The sequence below is a fragment of the Rhinolophus hipposideros genome (genome assembly GCF_964194185.1).
Source record: "Rhinolophus hipposideros genome assembly, chromosome: 12".
In the NCBI taxonomy this organism is placed as follows: domain Eukaryota; kingdom Metazoa; phylum Chordata; class Mammalia; order Chiroptera; family Rhinolophidae; genus Rhinolophus; species Rhinolophus hipposideros.
In genome coordinates, this window is record NC_138058.1 from 32,033,848 (window position 1) to 32,052,461 (window position 18,614).

General features: G+C 34.8%; 2 protein-coding genes across 4 annotated transcripts in view; one reads left to right on the forward strand and one right to left on the reverse strand.

Annotated features, from left to right (window-relative positions):
- The window catches only part of LOC308506206 (uncharacterized protein), a 161,540-nt gene that overhangs the window by 69,393 nt on the left and 73,533 nt on the right, over positions 1-18,614 (reverse strand). The gene's annotated exons all lie outside the window — the stretch shown is intronic.
- Positions 1-18,614, forward strand: part of PELI1 (pellino E3 ubiquitin protein ligase 1) — a 51,410-nt gene that overhangs the window by 2,677 nt on the left and 30,119 nt on the right. The gene's annotated exons all lie outside the window — the stretch shown is intronic.

Sequence of the window (18,614 nt, forward strand, 5' to 3'; positions counted from 1 at the left end):
AGCCTAAATATGTTTCCATTTGACTTTGTTTCATGTTCCTTTCAGGCTGTCAAAATGTCACTTGTATATTAAGAGTTCTGTCATTTCAGGATATACCTTGTGGTTGTCCAGTAGGTCGTATGATAAAGACTGCAGGAGTCCTACTCTGTGAACAACTGTTTTCAGATAGAAGCTTCTATAGCTAAGAAAGATTTTAAGCTAAAAGACTTAGAACTGAAAACTATTTTTCTAACATTCTCACATATATCTTAAGTAGCACATCAATATGGACCTACCTTAGTATTTATGAAATCAGAAAGGCTTACATGGATTATTTTATTACATATATTTTAACTATATATACTAAAACTTCATAATAACAAGTATGTGGTGGCGTTTTGATGGTTCTAGGAGATTCTTTGGAAAAATTGTGTTATTCCAAAAGTTACAGTTATAATTGAGGGGGATGAAACAAATTTAAGAGCCAGTAGAAAGAAGAAAGAAAATCAACAGAATGAAGGAAACCCAATGAAGATGTTTTTAAAGAGTACAGTATTAAAGAGTCCTGGCAACATTATATAAAGGACAAAATTCTAGCTAAAGTCTATAAACAGTGAATTCCACTTAGCACTTTCTGTTTATAGATTTCTAGCCATCTTTTCCAGATTCCCTCTAAATAGATCACACAGGAAAAGTAAACAGAAATCATTCTTTCTAGGGATTTGGGTTGTTGAAGGGTTTTTTTGTTTTTGGGGGGTTTTTTTGCACATCTGGTAGTGGCAGTTTAGTGTTGTTTTTCTTTGTTTAAGTTTGACCTCTGCCAGAGAAAATTTTCCTCAGACTAATGTGTGAGAACCTCAAAACAAGAAATATTGGTCACTGAAAGAACTAGATATAATTTCAAGTTATACCACTAGCTTTTTTTTTTTTGTTATCTTGAAAGACCACTTCTAATCATTTTTCCTTCCAAAGGTTAAAAGTAATTGCCTAACATATTACACGTAATAGGTCCTACATAATTTTTGTTAATTGCTGAATGAATTTGCAAGTAATAGACAGCAGAAGATTTCTTGAGTGAATGTCAGGGAATTTCTGATTTTTTTTTCTTTTTAACTAGAAATAAGTAATAGAAACATGAACATCTGATTGGAGCCTTTCAATTAGCATAGCTTCCTTTATTTGGAGGAAAAGAGCTTTATCAGGTAGCTTAAGAGAAATGAATTGTAAATGAGTCTAAGAAGACGTGATTATTTTTTTCAGAATATTGTACAAGATGTTTTAGTTTAGTTTTTACTTTTTTGCCACAGCAAACTCTGGAACTCTGTTTCACAGTAACACAGTAAACTTTGTTTCAGAGAAATAGGGTTCTACACAGTAGTCCTTGTATCACCCCTGTAATACTTTTTATACACCTCAAAACACCATTTACAGAAAAATAGAATATGTTGCTGGGCCTATAAATGGGAAGATCCTGACATTGTCCTCCCCCAGTTAATCTTGACCATTAAAGTTTTTTTTTTTAAGTTTTTAATTCAATATACATATAATTTACTTTTCAAAAAAATTATTGCTGATTTTTATTTTATAATGAAGCTCTTGGGGATGCTGCAATTCTAAAAATACGTAGTACTGCCCAGTTTCCCACCATCTTCTTCAGTTTCTTTTTCTATATTTTTTTGGCTGCAATTTGCTTTTCCTCCTAAATTGTAAAATAAGCTAAGAAATGTTTAAACATACTTGACAAGAAAGACAGTCAGTAATTTATTATGCTAAACTTCAGCTCAGTTTCAACATACACTGTGTATTGAATCTGTTTTGGAGATAGAAGTGCACTTATTTTGAAGGGGCTAATGCAGGGATAACAAATTTCACCTTGGGTACCAAATCTGATTGCTTTCGCGGTGGTTGCCTAGAATATCATGTTCAGAAAACTGGGAGTCCTAGGTCAGACTCAGCAAGAAAGAGTGCTGTGATTAGCAATTTCTGCTGTTGGGTGGGCAGTGGTCTTTTGGCATGAATGCCAGATATTCATTCAGTAAGTATTTATTGGATTCCTTTTACATATCAGGCACTGGTCTAGATGCTGATACCACATAGACAAAAATTCCTGCTTTATGGTGTTTACATTTAATAAGACAGAGTCAATAGATAAGTAAGTAAAATATTTCATATTTTAAGGACAAATGACCTGGCTTGTTCAAGAAATAAATAGCTAGAAAAGAGAGGGAGAGGGAACTATCAGATTAAAAGAAACTTAAGAGGCATACCCACCAAATGCAATATGGACCTTAGTTAGATCCTGCTTTGAGCAAACTAATTGTAAAAGACATTTATGAAAACTTGGGGGAAATTAGGACATTGACTTGATATTTGATGAAAAGGAATTGTTAATTTTTTTAGGTGTGATAATGGTTTTTAAACAGTCCTGACCTTTTAGAGATATAATGTATTTATGAATTAAATTATGATATTAGGACTTTCAATTTAAAATAATTTGGAGGAGAAAGGAGAATAGATGAAACAAGATTGGTTATATTGAAAATTGTTGAAGGTAGATAGATGATGGCTACATGAGATTTCTTATATTCTCTGTACTTTATGTTTGAAAATTTCCATAATGAACAATTTTACACATAGACACACATATGGAAATAAAAAAGGGGAAGAGAGAATATGTGGGATATGAGTATAGGATGGGAGGAGGATGCAGAAATGACCTTATTGAGAAAGTAGTAGATATTTGCGTAAATGAAGGAGGTGAGGGGAGTAAGCCTTGCAGGTAATCTTGGCAAGACATTCCAGTCAGAAGGAACAGCAAGTACAATGGCTCTGAGACAGGAGCTTGACTAGAATGCAAGAAATTACAAGACCCGTGTGGTGGGTTAAAGTGAGAGAGTGTAGCAGGAGATTGTGTCAGAAAGATAAAGGGACAGGAGAGGAGACCAAGTTGCATAGGGTCTTGTTGTCCATCCTTTCTTTAAAGTAAGGGTATTTATTTTATATATTTATCTAAAATAAGTCTACTTTAGTCACCCTGGAAGCTATATACTTATTTCAACAATAATAACATTACTCGAAGTATTTTTGGAACTTTTTAAATTGCCTTCTAAGCCAATTTAAGAGCCACACATGAAAATACTGTATTTTGCCATGTATAATGTGCACTGTTTTGCCCAAATTTGTGAGGGAAAAGTAAGGATGCGCATTATACATGGGTAGTACTAATTCCGTATCTACATAAATGTTTTTAATTCTTTTATTTATGCTTACAAGTTGAAAATGTAACTCTAGAAATCAGTAACGGTATCCATATGCAAAAATAATACCCTGGAATATGATAATCAGTTTTGTTGAATTTATAAAGAACTTTCAAAGACGAAGAGTTCTTGGACTTCTTTGATGTGTAAATATCATAAATTTGTTACTGGTACGTAAAATTTCTTGTACCTTGTATCTATTCTTGTGTTTTATAATTATTTGTTACATAAAATTTCTTGTACCATAATACGCTAAAAATAAATGCTAAAATTCTTTTATAACACAAAAAACAAGTACGTAAATGTAAACAAATAAAAATTTGAATTAAAATGAAAGATTTTTTTCTTTGAAAGCTTGGGCCAAAATGTGGGTGTGCCATTATACATGGAAGCGGATTATACATGGCAAAATACTCATTAACTACATTAACTACAAAGGGTGCCAAAAAAATGTATACACATTTTAAGAAAGAAAAAAACTATTGAAATTGTAATACTCAATATATACCGATAACAAAAGATGACTACAAGTCATGTGTATACATTATTTTGGCACCACACCCCCGTATATATACTTTATATTTGCTCCTTGTTTTTAAAGAAAATGCGGGTATTAGCCACATGATAATATTTTATTTATCAGATAATGCTCAGAAAGGATTTGACAGAAAATAGGAAACAACTTCAAGCTACTTCTAAAAATAAGATCCACTTTTTAAAGGCAGTTACTATTTCTAAAAATCAAATTTACCCATAAACTAAACAGGAGTTTTAATAATGTTCTGGACAATTGTAGCATCATTTAGAATAAGAGTATTAACCTCTGACAGTAATTGTTATGGAAGACACTATACTTATTTGGATATTTTAAGTTCTGTCTGATGCATTAAAACACTTACACAACAAGACCATGTACATTTCTTAATACTTAAGTACCCTAAGCAGACATGCAGATACGTTTCATTTGTGTCACGTACTCAGGACTAAAGAGATGGCATTTATAATGTACTGAAATCGTATAGCTTTCGTGTTGCTATGTCGTACACTGTGGAACGGAAAACCTAGCGCACCTGTAGCTAGATAAATCTGGCTTTCAAGTCATCATGTATCCGTGTGCTTCAGTTCTCAGGTAAATAGTTGTTTCAGGAACATGCTGATTTCCCATAAAGAACTGTTTTGCAATCTTTATTATTAAATTATAGAAAAATTGGATCTCATCCTCCAAATGTTTGAAAGCCCCACCCCATCCCCCCAAAAAACCTTCCATAAACTTCAGATTTTTAAAAATTTCCTACTCCCAGGACAATATACATGTAGTGATTACTAGCTTTGAATGGTTTTTTAAAAATAGGAGTCATTTCTTGTAGGAATAAGTTTTCCAACCTGCGAAACTAAATTTATTTCAGTGATTTTTACTGATAACATTGAATAAAGAAAGCCATTCTTTTTCTAATTAATTATGCATAATGGGTGGACACAATGTTTTCTTTTGTATTTTTAACCAGTAATATGTAGAATTTAATGAAATGAAGTGGAATTTGTGAACTTATTATATAATAAACTGCATAGTGACACTAAGAATACAGATATATATAACTGTATAAGGAGTACTTTAACAAAGCTTCCGATTTTAAACATTTTTCAGAAAGTTGTTAGGAATCTAGTTCTTTAATTTACTCAGTTTTCTTCCCTTTGGTGTACATACATGTATATATGTATATATGTATATAGACAAGTAGCCACACCCTTTCTTCATATACTCCATATATTATCAGGATTAAGCTGTTAGGCTGGATTACTTTGTGTTTTAAATGGTAATGAACACAGAGCTCATGTTTAATTCCTGGGCTTTCCATTAACTCTGAAAGTCTAACAGGCTATTTTTGATTCATCTGTAAAATAAAAATGGCAGTAGTTCTTCATGAAGGACTGAAATTCTATAATGGTGACCATACTGATATGTGGCTCATTTTAGAAATAACTTTCAGTCTGTTGGTTTGGTGGTAGGATTATGAATCTGGTTTTCATTTCCATGTTTGTGGAATAATAAATAACTTAGGATGGAGGAAGTAGAGAAAAAGGGGCAGGGAGGGAGTAAGAAGGAAGCAAAGAAAAAATTGGCTCTCAAAATAGTAAACGTGACTATTGATAATTCTTGTAACTTGGATCTAATACTGTCCATGACCTAATGAGCTAAGATGCAAACTTATAAAACAAGTGGAGAATTGTAATAATAATACAGCTTCCATTTCAACAAAAAGAAGTTGCTTTGCAAAAGAAGCATCTTATATTTCATGTTGACTTAAACATTATAACCACTATGAAGCATATACTTAATTTTGGAATTGATGATAATGATGATTAACAATAATTAAGAATTATTTAAAAATTCCGTTTATTACTTAAGCTCTGTAGATTTTTGCAGCATCAAGTTCCAGGTTCTTCTCAGTTTATGCATTACAATATACTTCTATTCCACACCCCCGGATCTCTCAGTTCATCTCTCTCACATCTCTTCATCACCCCGCCACTAGCTCTGTTTATCTTCCTTTGCCAGCTTACTCGTGGTAATGCCCATTGCTTTTCCACAGTATTTTCTACGTTTGTCTGCCATTTTGTATTGTATACTTACAGTGTAAGCTTGGAATGAATTAAGGGCCTTAAAGAAGTCACGTATAATGGGCAAGTGTAACACTGTTCCTATTTGTGTCTTACCTAAGTAGCTGCTTTTTCCCTCGTTACTGGTGTGTGTTCTGGTGGAGAGATGGTGTAGTCCATCCAGCTAGACACTAAGAGATAACTATGTGACCTATAGGATGCACTACTTGTTGAACTGAGTAATGTTGGAAACAGTAATCAACTCATTGATTTGAAATCTTCATGAGTTAATTCTGCATCTATCCAGAACCTATACCTAAACTAGCAAAATTTGATAGTGGAATTAACAGCATAGTGGAATTTCAAAAGCTATTTTCAGCTGTTGGTGTATGTTGTATTTTCCAAAAGTGTCAAATAAGCAGGGTCTCGATTATCCCTGTAGGATCAAGTTAATTGTAAATGGCCTTAGGGGAAAACTGGCTGGACATCTGTGGAGTTTCGTTTTGATAGTCTAAAGGAAAGGATGACAAGATCAGTAATGTGGTGAAGTTTGTAACTTCTTCCTTCCATGAAATGAATTACAAGGTGATTGGCCCTGATATTTTGCTAGTTAGATGCTCATTGCAGTGTTCAACACGGTTGCCTTAATCTTTAGAAGCATAATTCAGTTTAATTTTATTCTTTAACAGTAAGTGAAAGCAGTTGGAAGTGCTTTGTTGGTTCTTCAGAACCTAAGTATTGTGTCCTTGGTTCTAGGCAGATACTGTCTATAGTACCTTATGTTCCTCAGGGTTTACACCAGATCTAATGGACTGCATGTACTGGAAACACTAAAAGCCGATTTCCTTTCATTTTAGACTACAGTAAACACAATGGATTTTTCTTTGAATTGTTTCTCTCTACCATACTTTAAATTAACCAAAGGACCAAAACATCCAAATTACAAGACTAGTTAACTTTATCACTCATGAGCAAATGTGTTTGTTAAATGTGTGTCTTTTGGAAAGGACTTACTGGCTGCTTCTAATTAAAAACCACAGTGCTGTAGACAGACTTCATGTCTCTGAAAGCTTTTTAAATTTACTTTTTGCTTTACTGTAATTTTTATTTAAAATGGGATGATTCCGTTTCTGAACTAGTCCTATCCGTTCACCAAAGAAGCACTGAATTGTGAGATGGGCTCTTACATTTTTCAGCGCAGAACAGACCTGTGTCTTCAGGGATCCCAGACCTTTGCTTCAATTCATCACTGACACTTATTCAACACAAAGAAAATCACAATTTGCTGAAGCTTCTTTGTTGTGTCTCTTTTAGAAATGGCATGCCAATTTGTTTGCATATACCGTGTTTCCCTGAAAATAAGACCAGGTCTTATTAATTTTTGCTCCAAAAGACGCATTAGGGCTTATGTTCAGGGGATGTTCTCCTGAAAAATCATGCTAGAGCTTCTTTTCCAGTTTGGTCTTATTTTCGGGGGGAAGCACAGTAGTTCAGCTCTTACAGACCAGTCTTAAGGCTTTCTTTCGCCAGAATTGCCTCCTGAAGCTATCTTTAAAATGGCGTCCAAAAAGGATTTGCTAGGTTTCAGAACTGAGTAGGCTGTTAATGATTCAATATGCCCCCTCATTCTCCTCCCACGTTTTAAATTGAAAGCTCCTTTATAGGATCTAGGTGCCCTGAGTCATGGCCAAAGTCTAAAGAATTGTCACATGGAAAAACTCACCATGAAGTAAAATTGTCAGAAAACAATCTGAGTCAGAGATCATTCATTGATCATAATGATACAACCTAGAGGTTGTGGGCTTCATTTAAATCTTTGAATGTACTTACAGGAACACGCAAGTCTTTATTATAGGACTTGTGAATGCTGAGGACTTGTTTATCCCCAGTTAAATTTTGGGTTGATTTTTATTAACTATTACATGAAAAGGATTTTATTTTATTTCATTTTTATGAAATAAATGTATCAGAGAGGAGAAGCAGTATGATTCGGGATAAAAACCACTGTACCAGAAGTCAGAGACCTAGAGTTCTAAGTACATTTATTTGGCAAGTGCCTCAATGCCTCTCTGGGCCATAATTTCCTTATCTTTACAAGGTCAGCAACTCTATAATAGCCCTCTTTGGAACTATTCATGTCAGATATAGCTAATAGCTGACCCCAAACTAGCTTCAGACTCTTTTTTGGTACAGCGTGGTCAGCAGCTATATGGTTGGCATTCTAGATGAAATCTGTCTGTCATCTCACTCTTCCAGCTCCATGATTCCATGACTTTAAATGAATTGCCTATAGAAAGTGTCTTTCTTGTTTCTCTGTCTTTACTGTCTCTTCACATTGAGCATTCAGGGTTGAAACTTGCTGTGTGAATTGAAGAATTCTTTGTAATCAGGGGTAGCATATGTATATTTTATGTAGTACTATAGACTGAATGTTTATGTACCCCTGCCCCCAAATTCATATGTTAAAATCTAACCCCCAATTATGATGGTATGTGGAGGTAAAGGGCCTTTGGGGGGTGATTAGTGACCTTATAAAGGACCCCAGAGAGATCCCTTGCTCCTTTTGTCATATAAGGACACAGCAGCTAAAAGGTAGTCGTCAGAGAACCAGGAAGTGGTCCCTCAGCTGCACCAGATCTGTTAGTGCCTTGATTTTGGACTTCCCAATCTCCAGAACTGTGAGAAGTAAATCTCTGTTGTTTCTAGGCCATCTAGTCTATGGCATTCTATTATAGCAGCCTGAACGGACGACGGCATGTTGTGATGTTAAATGATTGGGCAAAATTCATGGGGGCACTTAAAATCCCAGATGGAGTGGAAACAAATCAAAATGGTCAATGAAAACTAGATTTAAACTCATTTCAACTCCTGAATGTTTCTATGGCAAAAACCTCAGGTTAGAGAAGTTCAAAGTGATGTTGGGTCTGTTTGGAGTTCACATAATGAAACATAATGAGGATTCGATTGAGCCAAGAAGCCTGAGTTCTATCTCGCACAGTGTTTTTTAACCTGGTTGGTGTCTTCATCCATGTAATAGTATCAGACCAGTGCTTCTCAAACACTAATGTATTACCTGGGGTTCGTATTAAGATGCATTCTGCTGCAGTAAGTCTGGGTGGGCCTTGAGATTCTACATTTTTCACAAGCTCCCAGGTGTGTTATACTGCTGTGTGCCATGGACCACACTTTATAAAAGTACATGACAGTCTGAGGCTTGCTCTGGCCTTAGAAGGTCTTTAAGTTATAGCTCCACTTCTTTCTCTTCAACTCTTTTACATTGTTTCATTAAACTTGTTTTTTTTGCAGCTTCTTGTTCCTAGACTCATTCCCTATCTTCTCAGTCTGAAAGCTCCTTTAGATTTGCTGTTTTTCCCTTTTCCAGAACCAACTTCATAGGTGATCATTCAAGTTAGAGGTAAGATAGTATAATAAAAAGGTTTTGATTTAAAAAATAAATGGATTCAAATCCCTCCCCCACTGATTAACAGCTTTATTTCCCTTTGGCATTGACTCAGTTTACTTAGCCTCTCAAACTTCTGAATACCTTCCTAGTAGGGTTCTTGAAAGAAAAAAGAAAATAATATATAAAGCCCTCAGCACAGTATCAAGCATAAAGTAGGTGCTCAAAAATTGGAAGTTATTTTTATTTTCCTTATTGGCACCCTGGAGACAGGGAAAGACCTGTCTCCAGCCCAGGACCTTCCTCCTATGTTTCAACGTTTAAAATTTCAGCTGCCTAGACTAAAATTCTTCAAACTTAGCAGGGTCAAAAAGACCTCTTTACTTTTCTTTCCTTATCTGTTCTGCCTCCTTCAGTCCTGTTGGAAGTTAATATTTCACTCTCTACGTGCCCAAGTCATGAACCTGTTGGTTCTGCCTTGGTTTCGTTTCTCAAGTACTGCTTCTACCATCTTAGGTAAAGTAAACTCTTCCTAATCTTTCATCTGGGCTGTTTGTGTGTGTGTGTGTGTGTTTTAATCTGATCTTGCTGGTACTAGTCTCCTCACGCTTCTCACTTCTTCCTCCTCTCACACATCCTCCATACTGCTTTCAACGTTATTTCCTAAAAATTCTTAGAAAAACAAAACAATATTTCTTGAATGCCCAATATGTAGAAGACACTGTGCAGGCATTGAGTATATGCTGAGAGAACACAAGGAGACAGTTTCTTTCTAATGAAAACAGACTAGGGAGGGAGACAGATATTAAAAACAAATCAATCAGAACGAGGTGCTATGAGAGAGAATAATAGGATTATATTAGGTGGTCAGAGAAAAAGTTCTTAACACTTGAACATTTCAGTGACTATCAAGAATGAGAAGGGGACAGCTGGGCAAAGAGCAGGACAGTGTTGCTCCAGGCTCGGGGCACAGCGCGAGGTGGGGAAGCTGAGTGTGTTTCAGAGTGAAATGATAGGACGCTGTGATGGATAGGCTCTGAAGGACAAGGCGCAGGCGGGATTAAGGACTTCTAGGTTTCTGGTATGAGCAATTACTGGGTTCCTAGTGGTGCCATGTACTGAAACAGAAAGGTTCGGGGTAGAAGAGGTTGGAGCAGGGGGTGAAATTACAAGTTTAATTTGTCAAGTTTGAGACTATGAAAAAAATAAACGTAGTTTTGTCAGTCCTTTCTCTGGTTCCCCATTTCCTATAAAATCTGTTCCAAATTCTATCTTGGCTTATAAAGTTCTTAAATAGTTCGAGTTTTGACCCTAACTTACCTCTCTAGCTTCTCCTTCACCTTCCCTTCATTACTGTGCTTAAGCCATAATGAAATTTCTACTGTTCTCAAAACAGTTTTGAATCTTGGCATATATTATTCCCATTGCCTGGAATAAATGTCTCCAGCTGAGGCCTTTTTATCCTACAAAGCCCATTGTGAATATTATTCTATAGAATCTTCACCAGGTTTAGGTTAGGGTCTCAGGCCTTTTTATTGTCATTTAGTTAACATTTGCTTAATACCTCTGTTATGGCATTTATCACATTGTATTAGAATTTCTTTTTTAATATATCTGGGCACATTTCACTAAACCATGAGCTCTGTGGCTACAGAGATCTAAGCTTATTGTTTTTGTGTTCTCAGGATCTAGTATACAGAGTCCATAGGAGCTACTCAAAAAATGTATGAGTGGCTGTTGTTTGTCCATATGCTGTCTAACCCCACTCCCTGAACTGGGATGAGTGTTCTTTGCTTCCGTGGGGTCCATATTACAGTGGCTTTTGCCATATTACAGTGGCAATACATTGTCCTACATAAGTTTCATAAGGACAGGAACCGAATATGGTTTTCTTTGTTTTTCTTTTGCCTAATCTAGTGTTTAACTGGCAATCAGGAGAAGAATGTCATTAGACTATCGTTTCATTTTGGAATACCTCACAAATAGTGCATGGGCATTATGGGGGCTGGAGATAGTAGGAAGGCAGATCTAGAATATTTATCTCAACATATCTCAAATGCTTGCTTGATATTCTTGATAAAAAGATATATAAGTGTGCTCAAAAGAAGATATTTATGTTTATAGTAAGATAATTATTTCTTTGAAATGGCTGTGAAGATCACTTACCTTGCACTACTAGTGAGGTATTCCATTATGGTAGGCCATGATGAAGCCGTGGTCTAATGATAGACATTTTTCTGATTGCAAGCACCATATTAGGCACAGGAAAACAAAGAAAAGCAATATTCGGTTCCTGTCCTCAGGAAACTTGTGTAGGACAATTTAGTGCCACTGTAATATGGTAAAAATAGTATCACTTATTATCCCCGTATTGTGAAATCCAGTGACACTTTTTCAGTATTCATCTTACCTGACCTCTCAGCAGCATTTGACATTGTTGACCACATTGTTTCTTACTTTTTTGAAACATTTGTCTTCACTTCTAGGATACCATCTACCATACGCCAATACCTTGATGCTGTTACTTTTTTATTTCAGGGGATGCTGCTGCTTTTTCAGACCACTAAATTTTTTAATTCCTCAAGGCTTAGTCTTAGGCCCTCTTCTCTTACTCTCTACACTTTCCCTAGGTAATTTCATCTGTATGTTGAAGATTTCCAGGTTTATGTTTCCTGTACGTGTAAATGTTTCCAGCTTTCCCCATGGATGTTTCAAAGGTGTACCTCAAATTCCCATCTCAAGATCAAACTCACAAGAGCCTCGAGAGTACCAGACTACAAAAGTTTTTGAAGAGTGATTTATTACCCTTCATAAAAATTAATTACCAGCATTATCCCGCTCTCTAAAAAATTCTGTTTAGCAGGAAATAGTTTCCATACTAAATAATCATTTCTAAATAATAATATAAATATTCAAGTAAATTGATTATCAGAAGAAATTGATTATCAGAAGAAATGTAACGGTTAATCTTTATTGAGCTACTATTATGTGCTAGGCCCTTTGTTTAATTCTCATAACATCTGTATGAGGTAGGTTATATTACATTATTGAAGGGTAATAGACTGTAGTGATTATAAGCATAGACTCTTAATCAAGACTTCTCAGGTTCCCGTTTGAGATAGCTGTGTGACCTCCGGTAATTTCTCTAATCTGGGCCTCAGTTTCTTCATCTGTAAAACAGAGATGATAATACTATTTATCTCCTAAGAACATTATTAGGAGTTAAAGAATTAATATATAAAGATCTTTGTAAAATGCCTGACACTCATTGTGATAAGCACTGCATCCTTGTTACTATTATTGTCTTAGATTTGTAGGTAAGGAAACTGAACCTTAGTGAAATTGGTCCAAATCTCACAGCTATTAAATGACAGTGCCAGGTGACAAATAGTCTGACACCAGAACTCTCTTAACCACTGGGTTACTTGATTTCAACTAATAATAATTTATTTCATCCTTGTGTACACAGACTCCATATTAATGGTCTCATTGTGATCAGAAGAGTATTGTAATCGATTTCAGCACTCACACCTGACATTTAAAATGTAGAAGAGCTCACTTCAGTATGATCTGATACGCACCAGAATATACATCTTACTTCCATTTTATTCTATGTGCATTGTTTGTTTTTCTTTCTTGTTAGCAGTTAAGTCACCAAAATCCCTGAAAAGTGGAAGTACTATACTACTTTTATATTACTCTTAAGTATCTTTAGTTACTGTGATTTACATACTCTGTTAAGTCTTTTTCCAAACATTTTCAGAATGACTCGGGGGTCCAGTAACATGTTATGTCCACATAGAGAGCTTAAAATCAATAATTTTTGACACGTAACTATTACCTCTTTTGAAATTATGTAGTGATTTGCCTGTTTTTAAAAGTAAGATATTTAAATTTCTTGTTTTCTTTTGTATTTTAATTTTATTAGCTGCCTTTTCAATAGGAACTTTGATTTTAGTATTTTGATGTCTTTGTATTAAGAGTCTGTGTATAGTTGAATCTGCTTAATTTTATAAGCTTTAGTCTCTCTCATTTAAGCCTTTAGTAAAAAAGCACATCTTGTTACTATTTATTATAGCTTCTATAGATGATTCACTCCCCCAACTTATAATTTCTTTTTTCCATTGCTGGTTTTTGATTCTTACTCATTTGTGACCAAAAAAATCTCCTTCATATTAAGACAATATAAAGACAGAAAATATAATAAATAAAATCTTGTAGACTTTGAACTTAAGAGGGAGCAGTTCTTGAGGAGAGTAGACTTTGAAAAACCAGAATCATCTATGAGGAAAACTCTGTTTTTTCGTGTTTTGGGAACTGAATTCTATGACCTAGTGTATTTACGCTTGTGGAAACAAATACGCTTAAAACAATATTTCTACCGTGTTTCCCTGAAAATAAGATCGGGTCTTATACCATATTTCCCCCAAAATAAGACTGGGTCTTATATTAATTTTTGCTCCAAAAGACACATTAGGGCGTATTTTCAGGGGATGTCTTATTTTTTCATGTACGACAATCTATATTTATTCAAATACAGTCATGTCGTCTTCTTCTGGAACATCGTCATAACGTACTATATGTGTCCGTCTGGCTGATGATCTTAACTGGGATTATTTTTGGGGTAGGTCTTATTTTCAGGGAAACACAGTATCAGTTAGGACTCTTGATACCATAGACCTATTTATGCTTTATCATCTACCAAATTAAAGTGAAGACCCCATGAGCTCTAACTTAAACATAGTTAACATCTTCTTTTCCTTTATTATTAAGTGCTACAAAATGAGCAAGACAAAGTTTTTCCCTCGCAATTTTCAGCTTTTAATAGGAAATAGCACAAGGTCATACAAAATTGTATTATAAAGTTGGAGATAAGGATAAAAGTTTAGGGGATAAGGGAAGACTTCCTGATTAGAAAAGGCATATAAAATGGGTCTTGAAACATTATCAGACCATTTTATAGGTAAGTAGTGATATTCAGTCTCATTTTTGTCAAAAATGTATGATCCATGTGACATAGACAGGGACAGCTATGTCACTTTAAAGTTGGAGAAAAGTTGGAAAGAATTTGAATTATGGTGGATCCAAAAGACATATAAAAATCAAAAGTAATGGAGCTTATTGGGACATATCAAATGAGGAGTTTTCTATTTCAGCCACTGCAGTAATTCTTAGTATAAATAAGAGCTTAGACTCTAACAAAAATTACATTGTTTCTAGGGAGGGAATAAGAGCTTAATAATATATATATACATTGCCTTCAAAGGTGCTCGGTTAATCTTCTAACGTTAGAGTAATTAAGTTCCCATGACTGAGGATCAGCAATATTAGCGATTGTAGACTGTATTCTACATCTTTTAGAATCAGCAATGGATTTATTGGTTTTTATATAGGTATTAGTGAGTTTTACAAATACGAGTAAATAGGATGGTTCATTGACTGTCCAAAATACAGTGTGACTTTAAATGATTGGTCTTAGAAATTTTATTGTCTAAATATTTACTGAAGACCATTTTCATAATCACAAAAGAAAGGAATAATATATTTTTTGAGTTACTAAGAATTCGTCTTTTTTAGAAAACTATTAAGAATAGCAATTAGAGGGCCGGCCGGGTGGCGCAGGCGGTTAGAGCTCCGTGCTCCTAACTCCGAAGGCTGCCGGTTCGATTCCCACATGGGCCAGTAGGCTCGCAACCAAAAAAAAAAAAAAAAAAAAAAAAAAAAGAATAGCAATTAGACAAAACCTATTTGAATATGATTTTAATTGGAGTTTATTGAGGCATCATTTATATGAAAAAGAGCCCAAATTAGTTTAAATAAATAAGATCTAAATTTATGAGCCTAATATTTTTTCATTGAATGTTCAAGGGTATATTCAAGTGCCTACATTTATATTTCTTTATAAAAGATTGTTCTGACACTAAGTTTAAGTCATTTTCACAATTTATTGCTGTCTAAAAATTTCCCTTGACTTCACATTTTGTTCTGAATGTCTTGATTTCTTTCCTCCACCTACACAATGTTGAAGGCAAGTGAAGCAAGAGTTGCAAAGTAACACAGTGAATTTGAGAACCCTGCTTTTTTTAAAAAACAAATCTTTATTATAAGATTGCTTTTTATTGGTACCAAAAGAGAGCTTTTGGCAAGTGTTCAATAAATGTGGGAATAACCTATTGATTTAGTTAGAATGAATAGCTTTGCTATTTGTCCATATAGATACTTGGCTCAGTAAGCACACTGATAGACTCCGGTCAAAGGTTTAAGAAAAACAAACCACTAAACTTACAGATCCAAATATCAACAATTTTATATCTATGTCAGGGCCTCAAAGAGAGGAACAATATGTTAATTAGAGTCTTATTTATTTCTATTATGAAAAATAGTCATGTTGGCTTACATAAAACCCAATGCTTTGACAAACGTTAATATGTGAAAATATTAGCAGAGATCTTTGCTGAGAATTGTAAGCTGTATGAAATTCAAAGATACTTATGTATAGAAATTTAAATATACTATCATATACTCTCTAATAAAACTCCACTAAAGGCAGGAGACATAATCAGGACAAATAATTAAAGATAACAATAGAAGCAAATTAAGAATGAAAAAAACCTCATAAATGTCATATTAGTTCGACTCAGTCTGTAACATTGATAAAAAATGTAAAATTTTAGGAAAGTTTGAGATACTGTTTAAAGAAATTTATTTTTTAGTGGGACAGAAAAAAAGAGAAGTGTTGGTGGCAATTAAAATGTGTATGGTACATTTGCAAATCTAATCACTTAGTTTTAAAAGCATAGAAATGTATCGTGTATAACTTTATTTGCTTAAAAGACTATTATATGGTTAAAAATAGCAAATCTCAGAAAAATAGGGGGGAAATGTTTTTCCTAATTTTAATAGCTCTGTTAAAATAGGAATGTTTCTCACTTAATCTTTGTATCTACAACTGCTAGCACAATACCTGACCCATAGTAGGTACTCCATAAAATTTACTGAACTAACCTCAATTTTTCATTTTAAGGCAGTATTATTTTTCTGTTTTAAAACTACACCCGCCTACCCACCTCCCCCTCCCCCACACACCTTAGTATCTCAATTTTGTTACAAATAGGTTGTCAGCTTTGAGTGTGAACAAAACTAGTTATTTTTCATCTACACAATCTTAGCCTAAACTGAAATTACTTAGGCAGCTCGATTTAATAGCGTTTCTTCTTTTCAAGTATCTATAGAGTATAGAATGTAGATTCTAAATTACATGATTTGGAAGAACTTATTTTTATCTGAGGTGATTGGGAAAAAGATAAGGTGGAGAACCAGTTTGAAAAAAGCATCAGTTCCAGTCTGGTGGTCAGTCCTAACAAACGTAGTTAGAGGAAACTGAATTCTGACTTCCAAATGTTACTGAGGCAACACCCTAGATTTTCCAGGTTAGTTCCTGTTTCAGGTACAGTAATCCTTGGACAAGAAGGAAAAGAACTATAGTTCAGCAAAATATCAGTTGCAGTCAAGGGCTCATTGGAACTAGAGTTAGGAAAACAGTTAAAACAGCACTAAATGAATATATTTTTTAACACAACGAAGTTCTAGAAGACATTCACTTCAAACTATTCACAATTCAAGCTATCTTCATCAATGTTAAAACTCTGACTGAACATTGTTTTGGAAACATTGCTGTGATGTCATAATCTACTAAAAGTATAGTCTCCCAACAAATTTGTACAGAATTGTGTCTCTTTGAACAGTTTTCAAATCAACTCTTACATCTAGCTCTTTATCCTTAAAGGTAATCTCATCCTTAATCAAATTTGTCCTGGTTCTCAGTACCTGAAAAATGTGAAAACCGTATTCAACATCAAACAGAGATTCCTTTTGATCAGTTTTAGCCTGGCCAGGTTTTAAGTAGTTTAATAAGCATCCCCCAGCTTTATACACAGTTTCTTATTTCTTTTACATACATGCCTTCCATCTCACTCAATCTCAGATGAAGAGAGAGCCACATTACTGGTTGTTTATTCATAATCCATTCAACTTGAGCAAAAGGAAGGAAACTCATCCTGTGTGGTGTCTTCAGGGATCTGCAACCTTCCTTAAAGAGAGATCTGCCTTCCCTCTGGGAGAAATTGAACAACATACACAAATGCTGAGGGAGCCCACACCAGCCATGTGTATTTCTCAATATAGATCGTCTTATATAAATAGTAAAAAATTGCTACGACGCGAAGAGAATCAGTAACTAGAAAAAGGAGCCATGCTGCCTGTGTCTCTGGTGGCTTTCTATGGTTACATCATTTTGTCTTAATGCATTTGGCATATATTTCCCTCTCCATCTTCAGACTAACTTCTCTTATGTCGTTTAATCTGTTGGGAAAGACAACTTTCTTTTAGATGACTTCCCGAGAATCCTCAATGTGAATTTTATGCGTCTACTGCAGCCTATGTTTTGAGTCAGACCATCCCAACATTCCACCCAAATTTGGCAAAAACCCATTTTACCATAATGCAATAACAGACTGAAAGTTTTAATTTGACATAATACATTATTTTTATCCCAGACATTTTTGCTAGACGTGTTCTGGCCCTGGTTTGATTGATTGACTTTTATTGTGTAGAATGGTGGAAAGGACAGGTGCGTAAATTCAGATCTCAGCTTTTGTCACTTAGTGGCTAAATGACATTGAGCAAATTATTTAGTCTGATTTCCTTATCTGTCATAAGACAGTTGTAAAGTTTGAGTTTAACAAATCTCAAGTACTAAACTAAGTACTAAACAAACTAAGTACTAAAGTTCTTAATACTTATTACATAGTAGATAATACATACTTGTTTTCTTCTCCTTTCTGAAACCCTGCTGAAAGCTTTTGATTGACTCCAGAGTAAAATTTGATCTCTTTACCCTGGCTATATCAGATACTTTTTTTCACCTTCCAGCTGCATCTCATTCAGTTATTAAACATTTATTTGGTGTTTGGTGATAGTCACTGCGCTTACAGAGACATGGTTCTTGATTTCCACAGACTTACTGTTTATTAATCTCCTAACCAAACCCTTCCCTCCAGGGAACCCTTTCCGGAGCACACAATACGGTTTTTTCCCCCTTGCCTTTTTTATCTTTATGTATGTTGTTTCTAACACCTGAAATGCCTTTTCTCCACTTACCAAAATCTAGTCTGGTCAGGGCCCAACTCATACACCTCCTCCTATGAAACTTTCCCTGGATCCTCTTCCACCAAAGTAGTAACACTTTTCTTTGGAGTTTTACAATACCTATGGTCTTTTGCTGTAATATGGTACCTGTCCTATATGGATTTTGGTTGGGATGACTGATTTACACCCCTTTTTTTAATAACCGTAAGTAAGCAATTGGTGGTGTAGAGAAT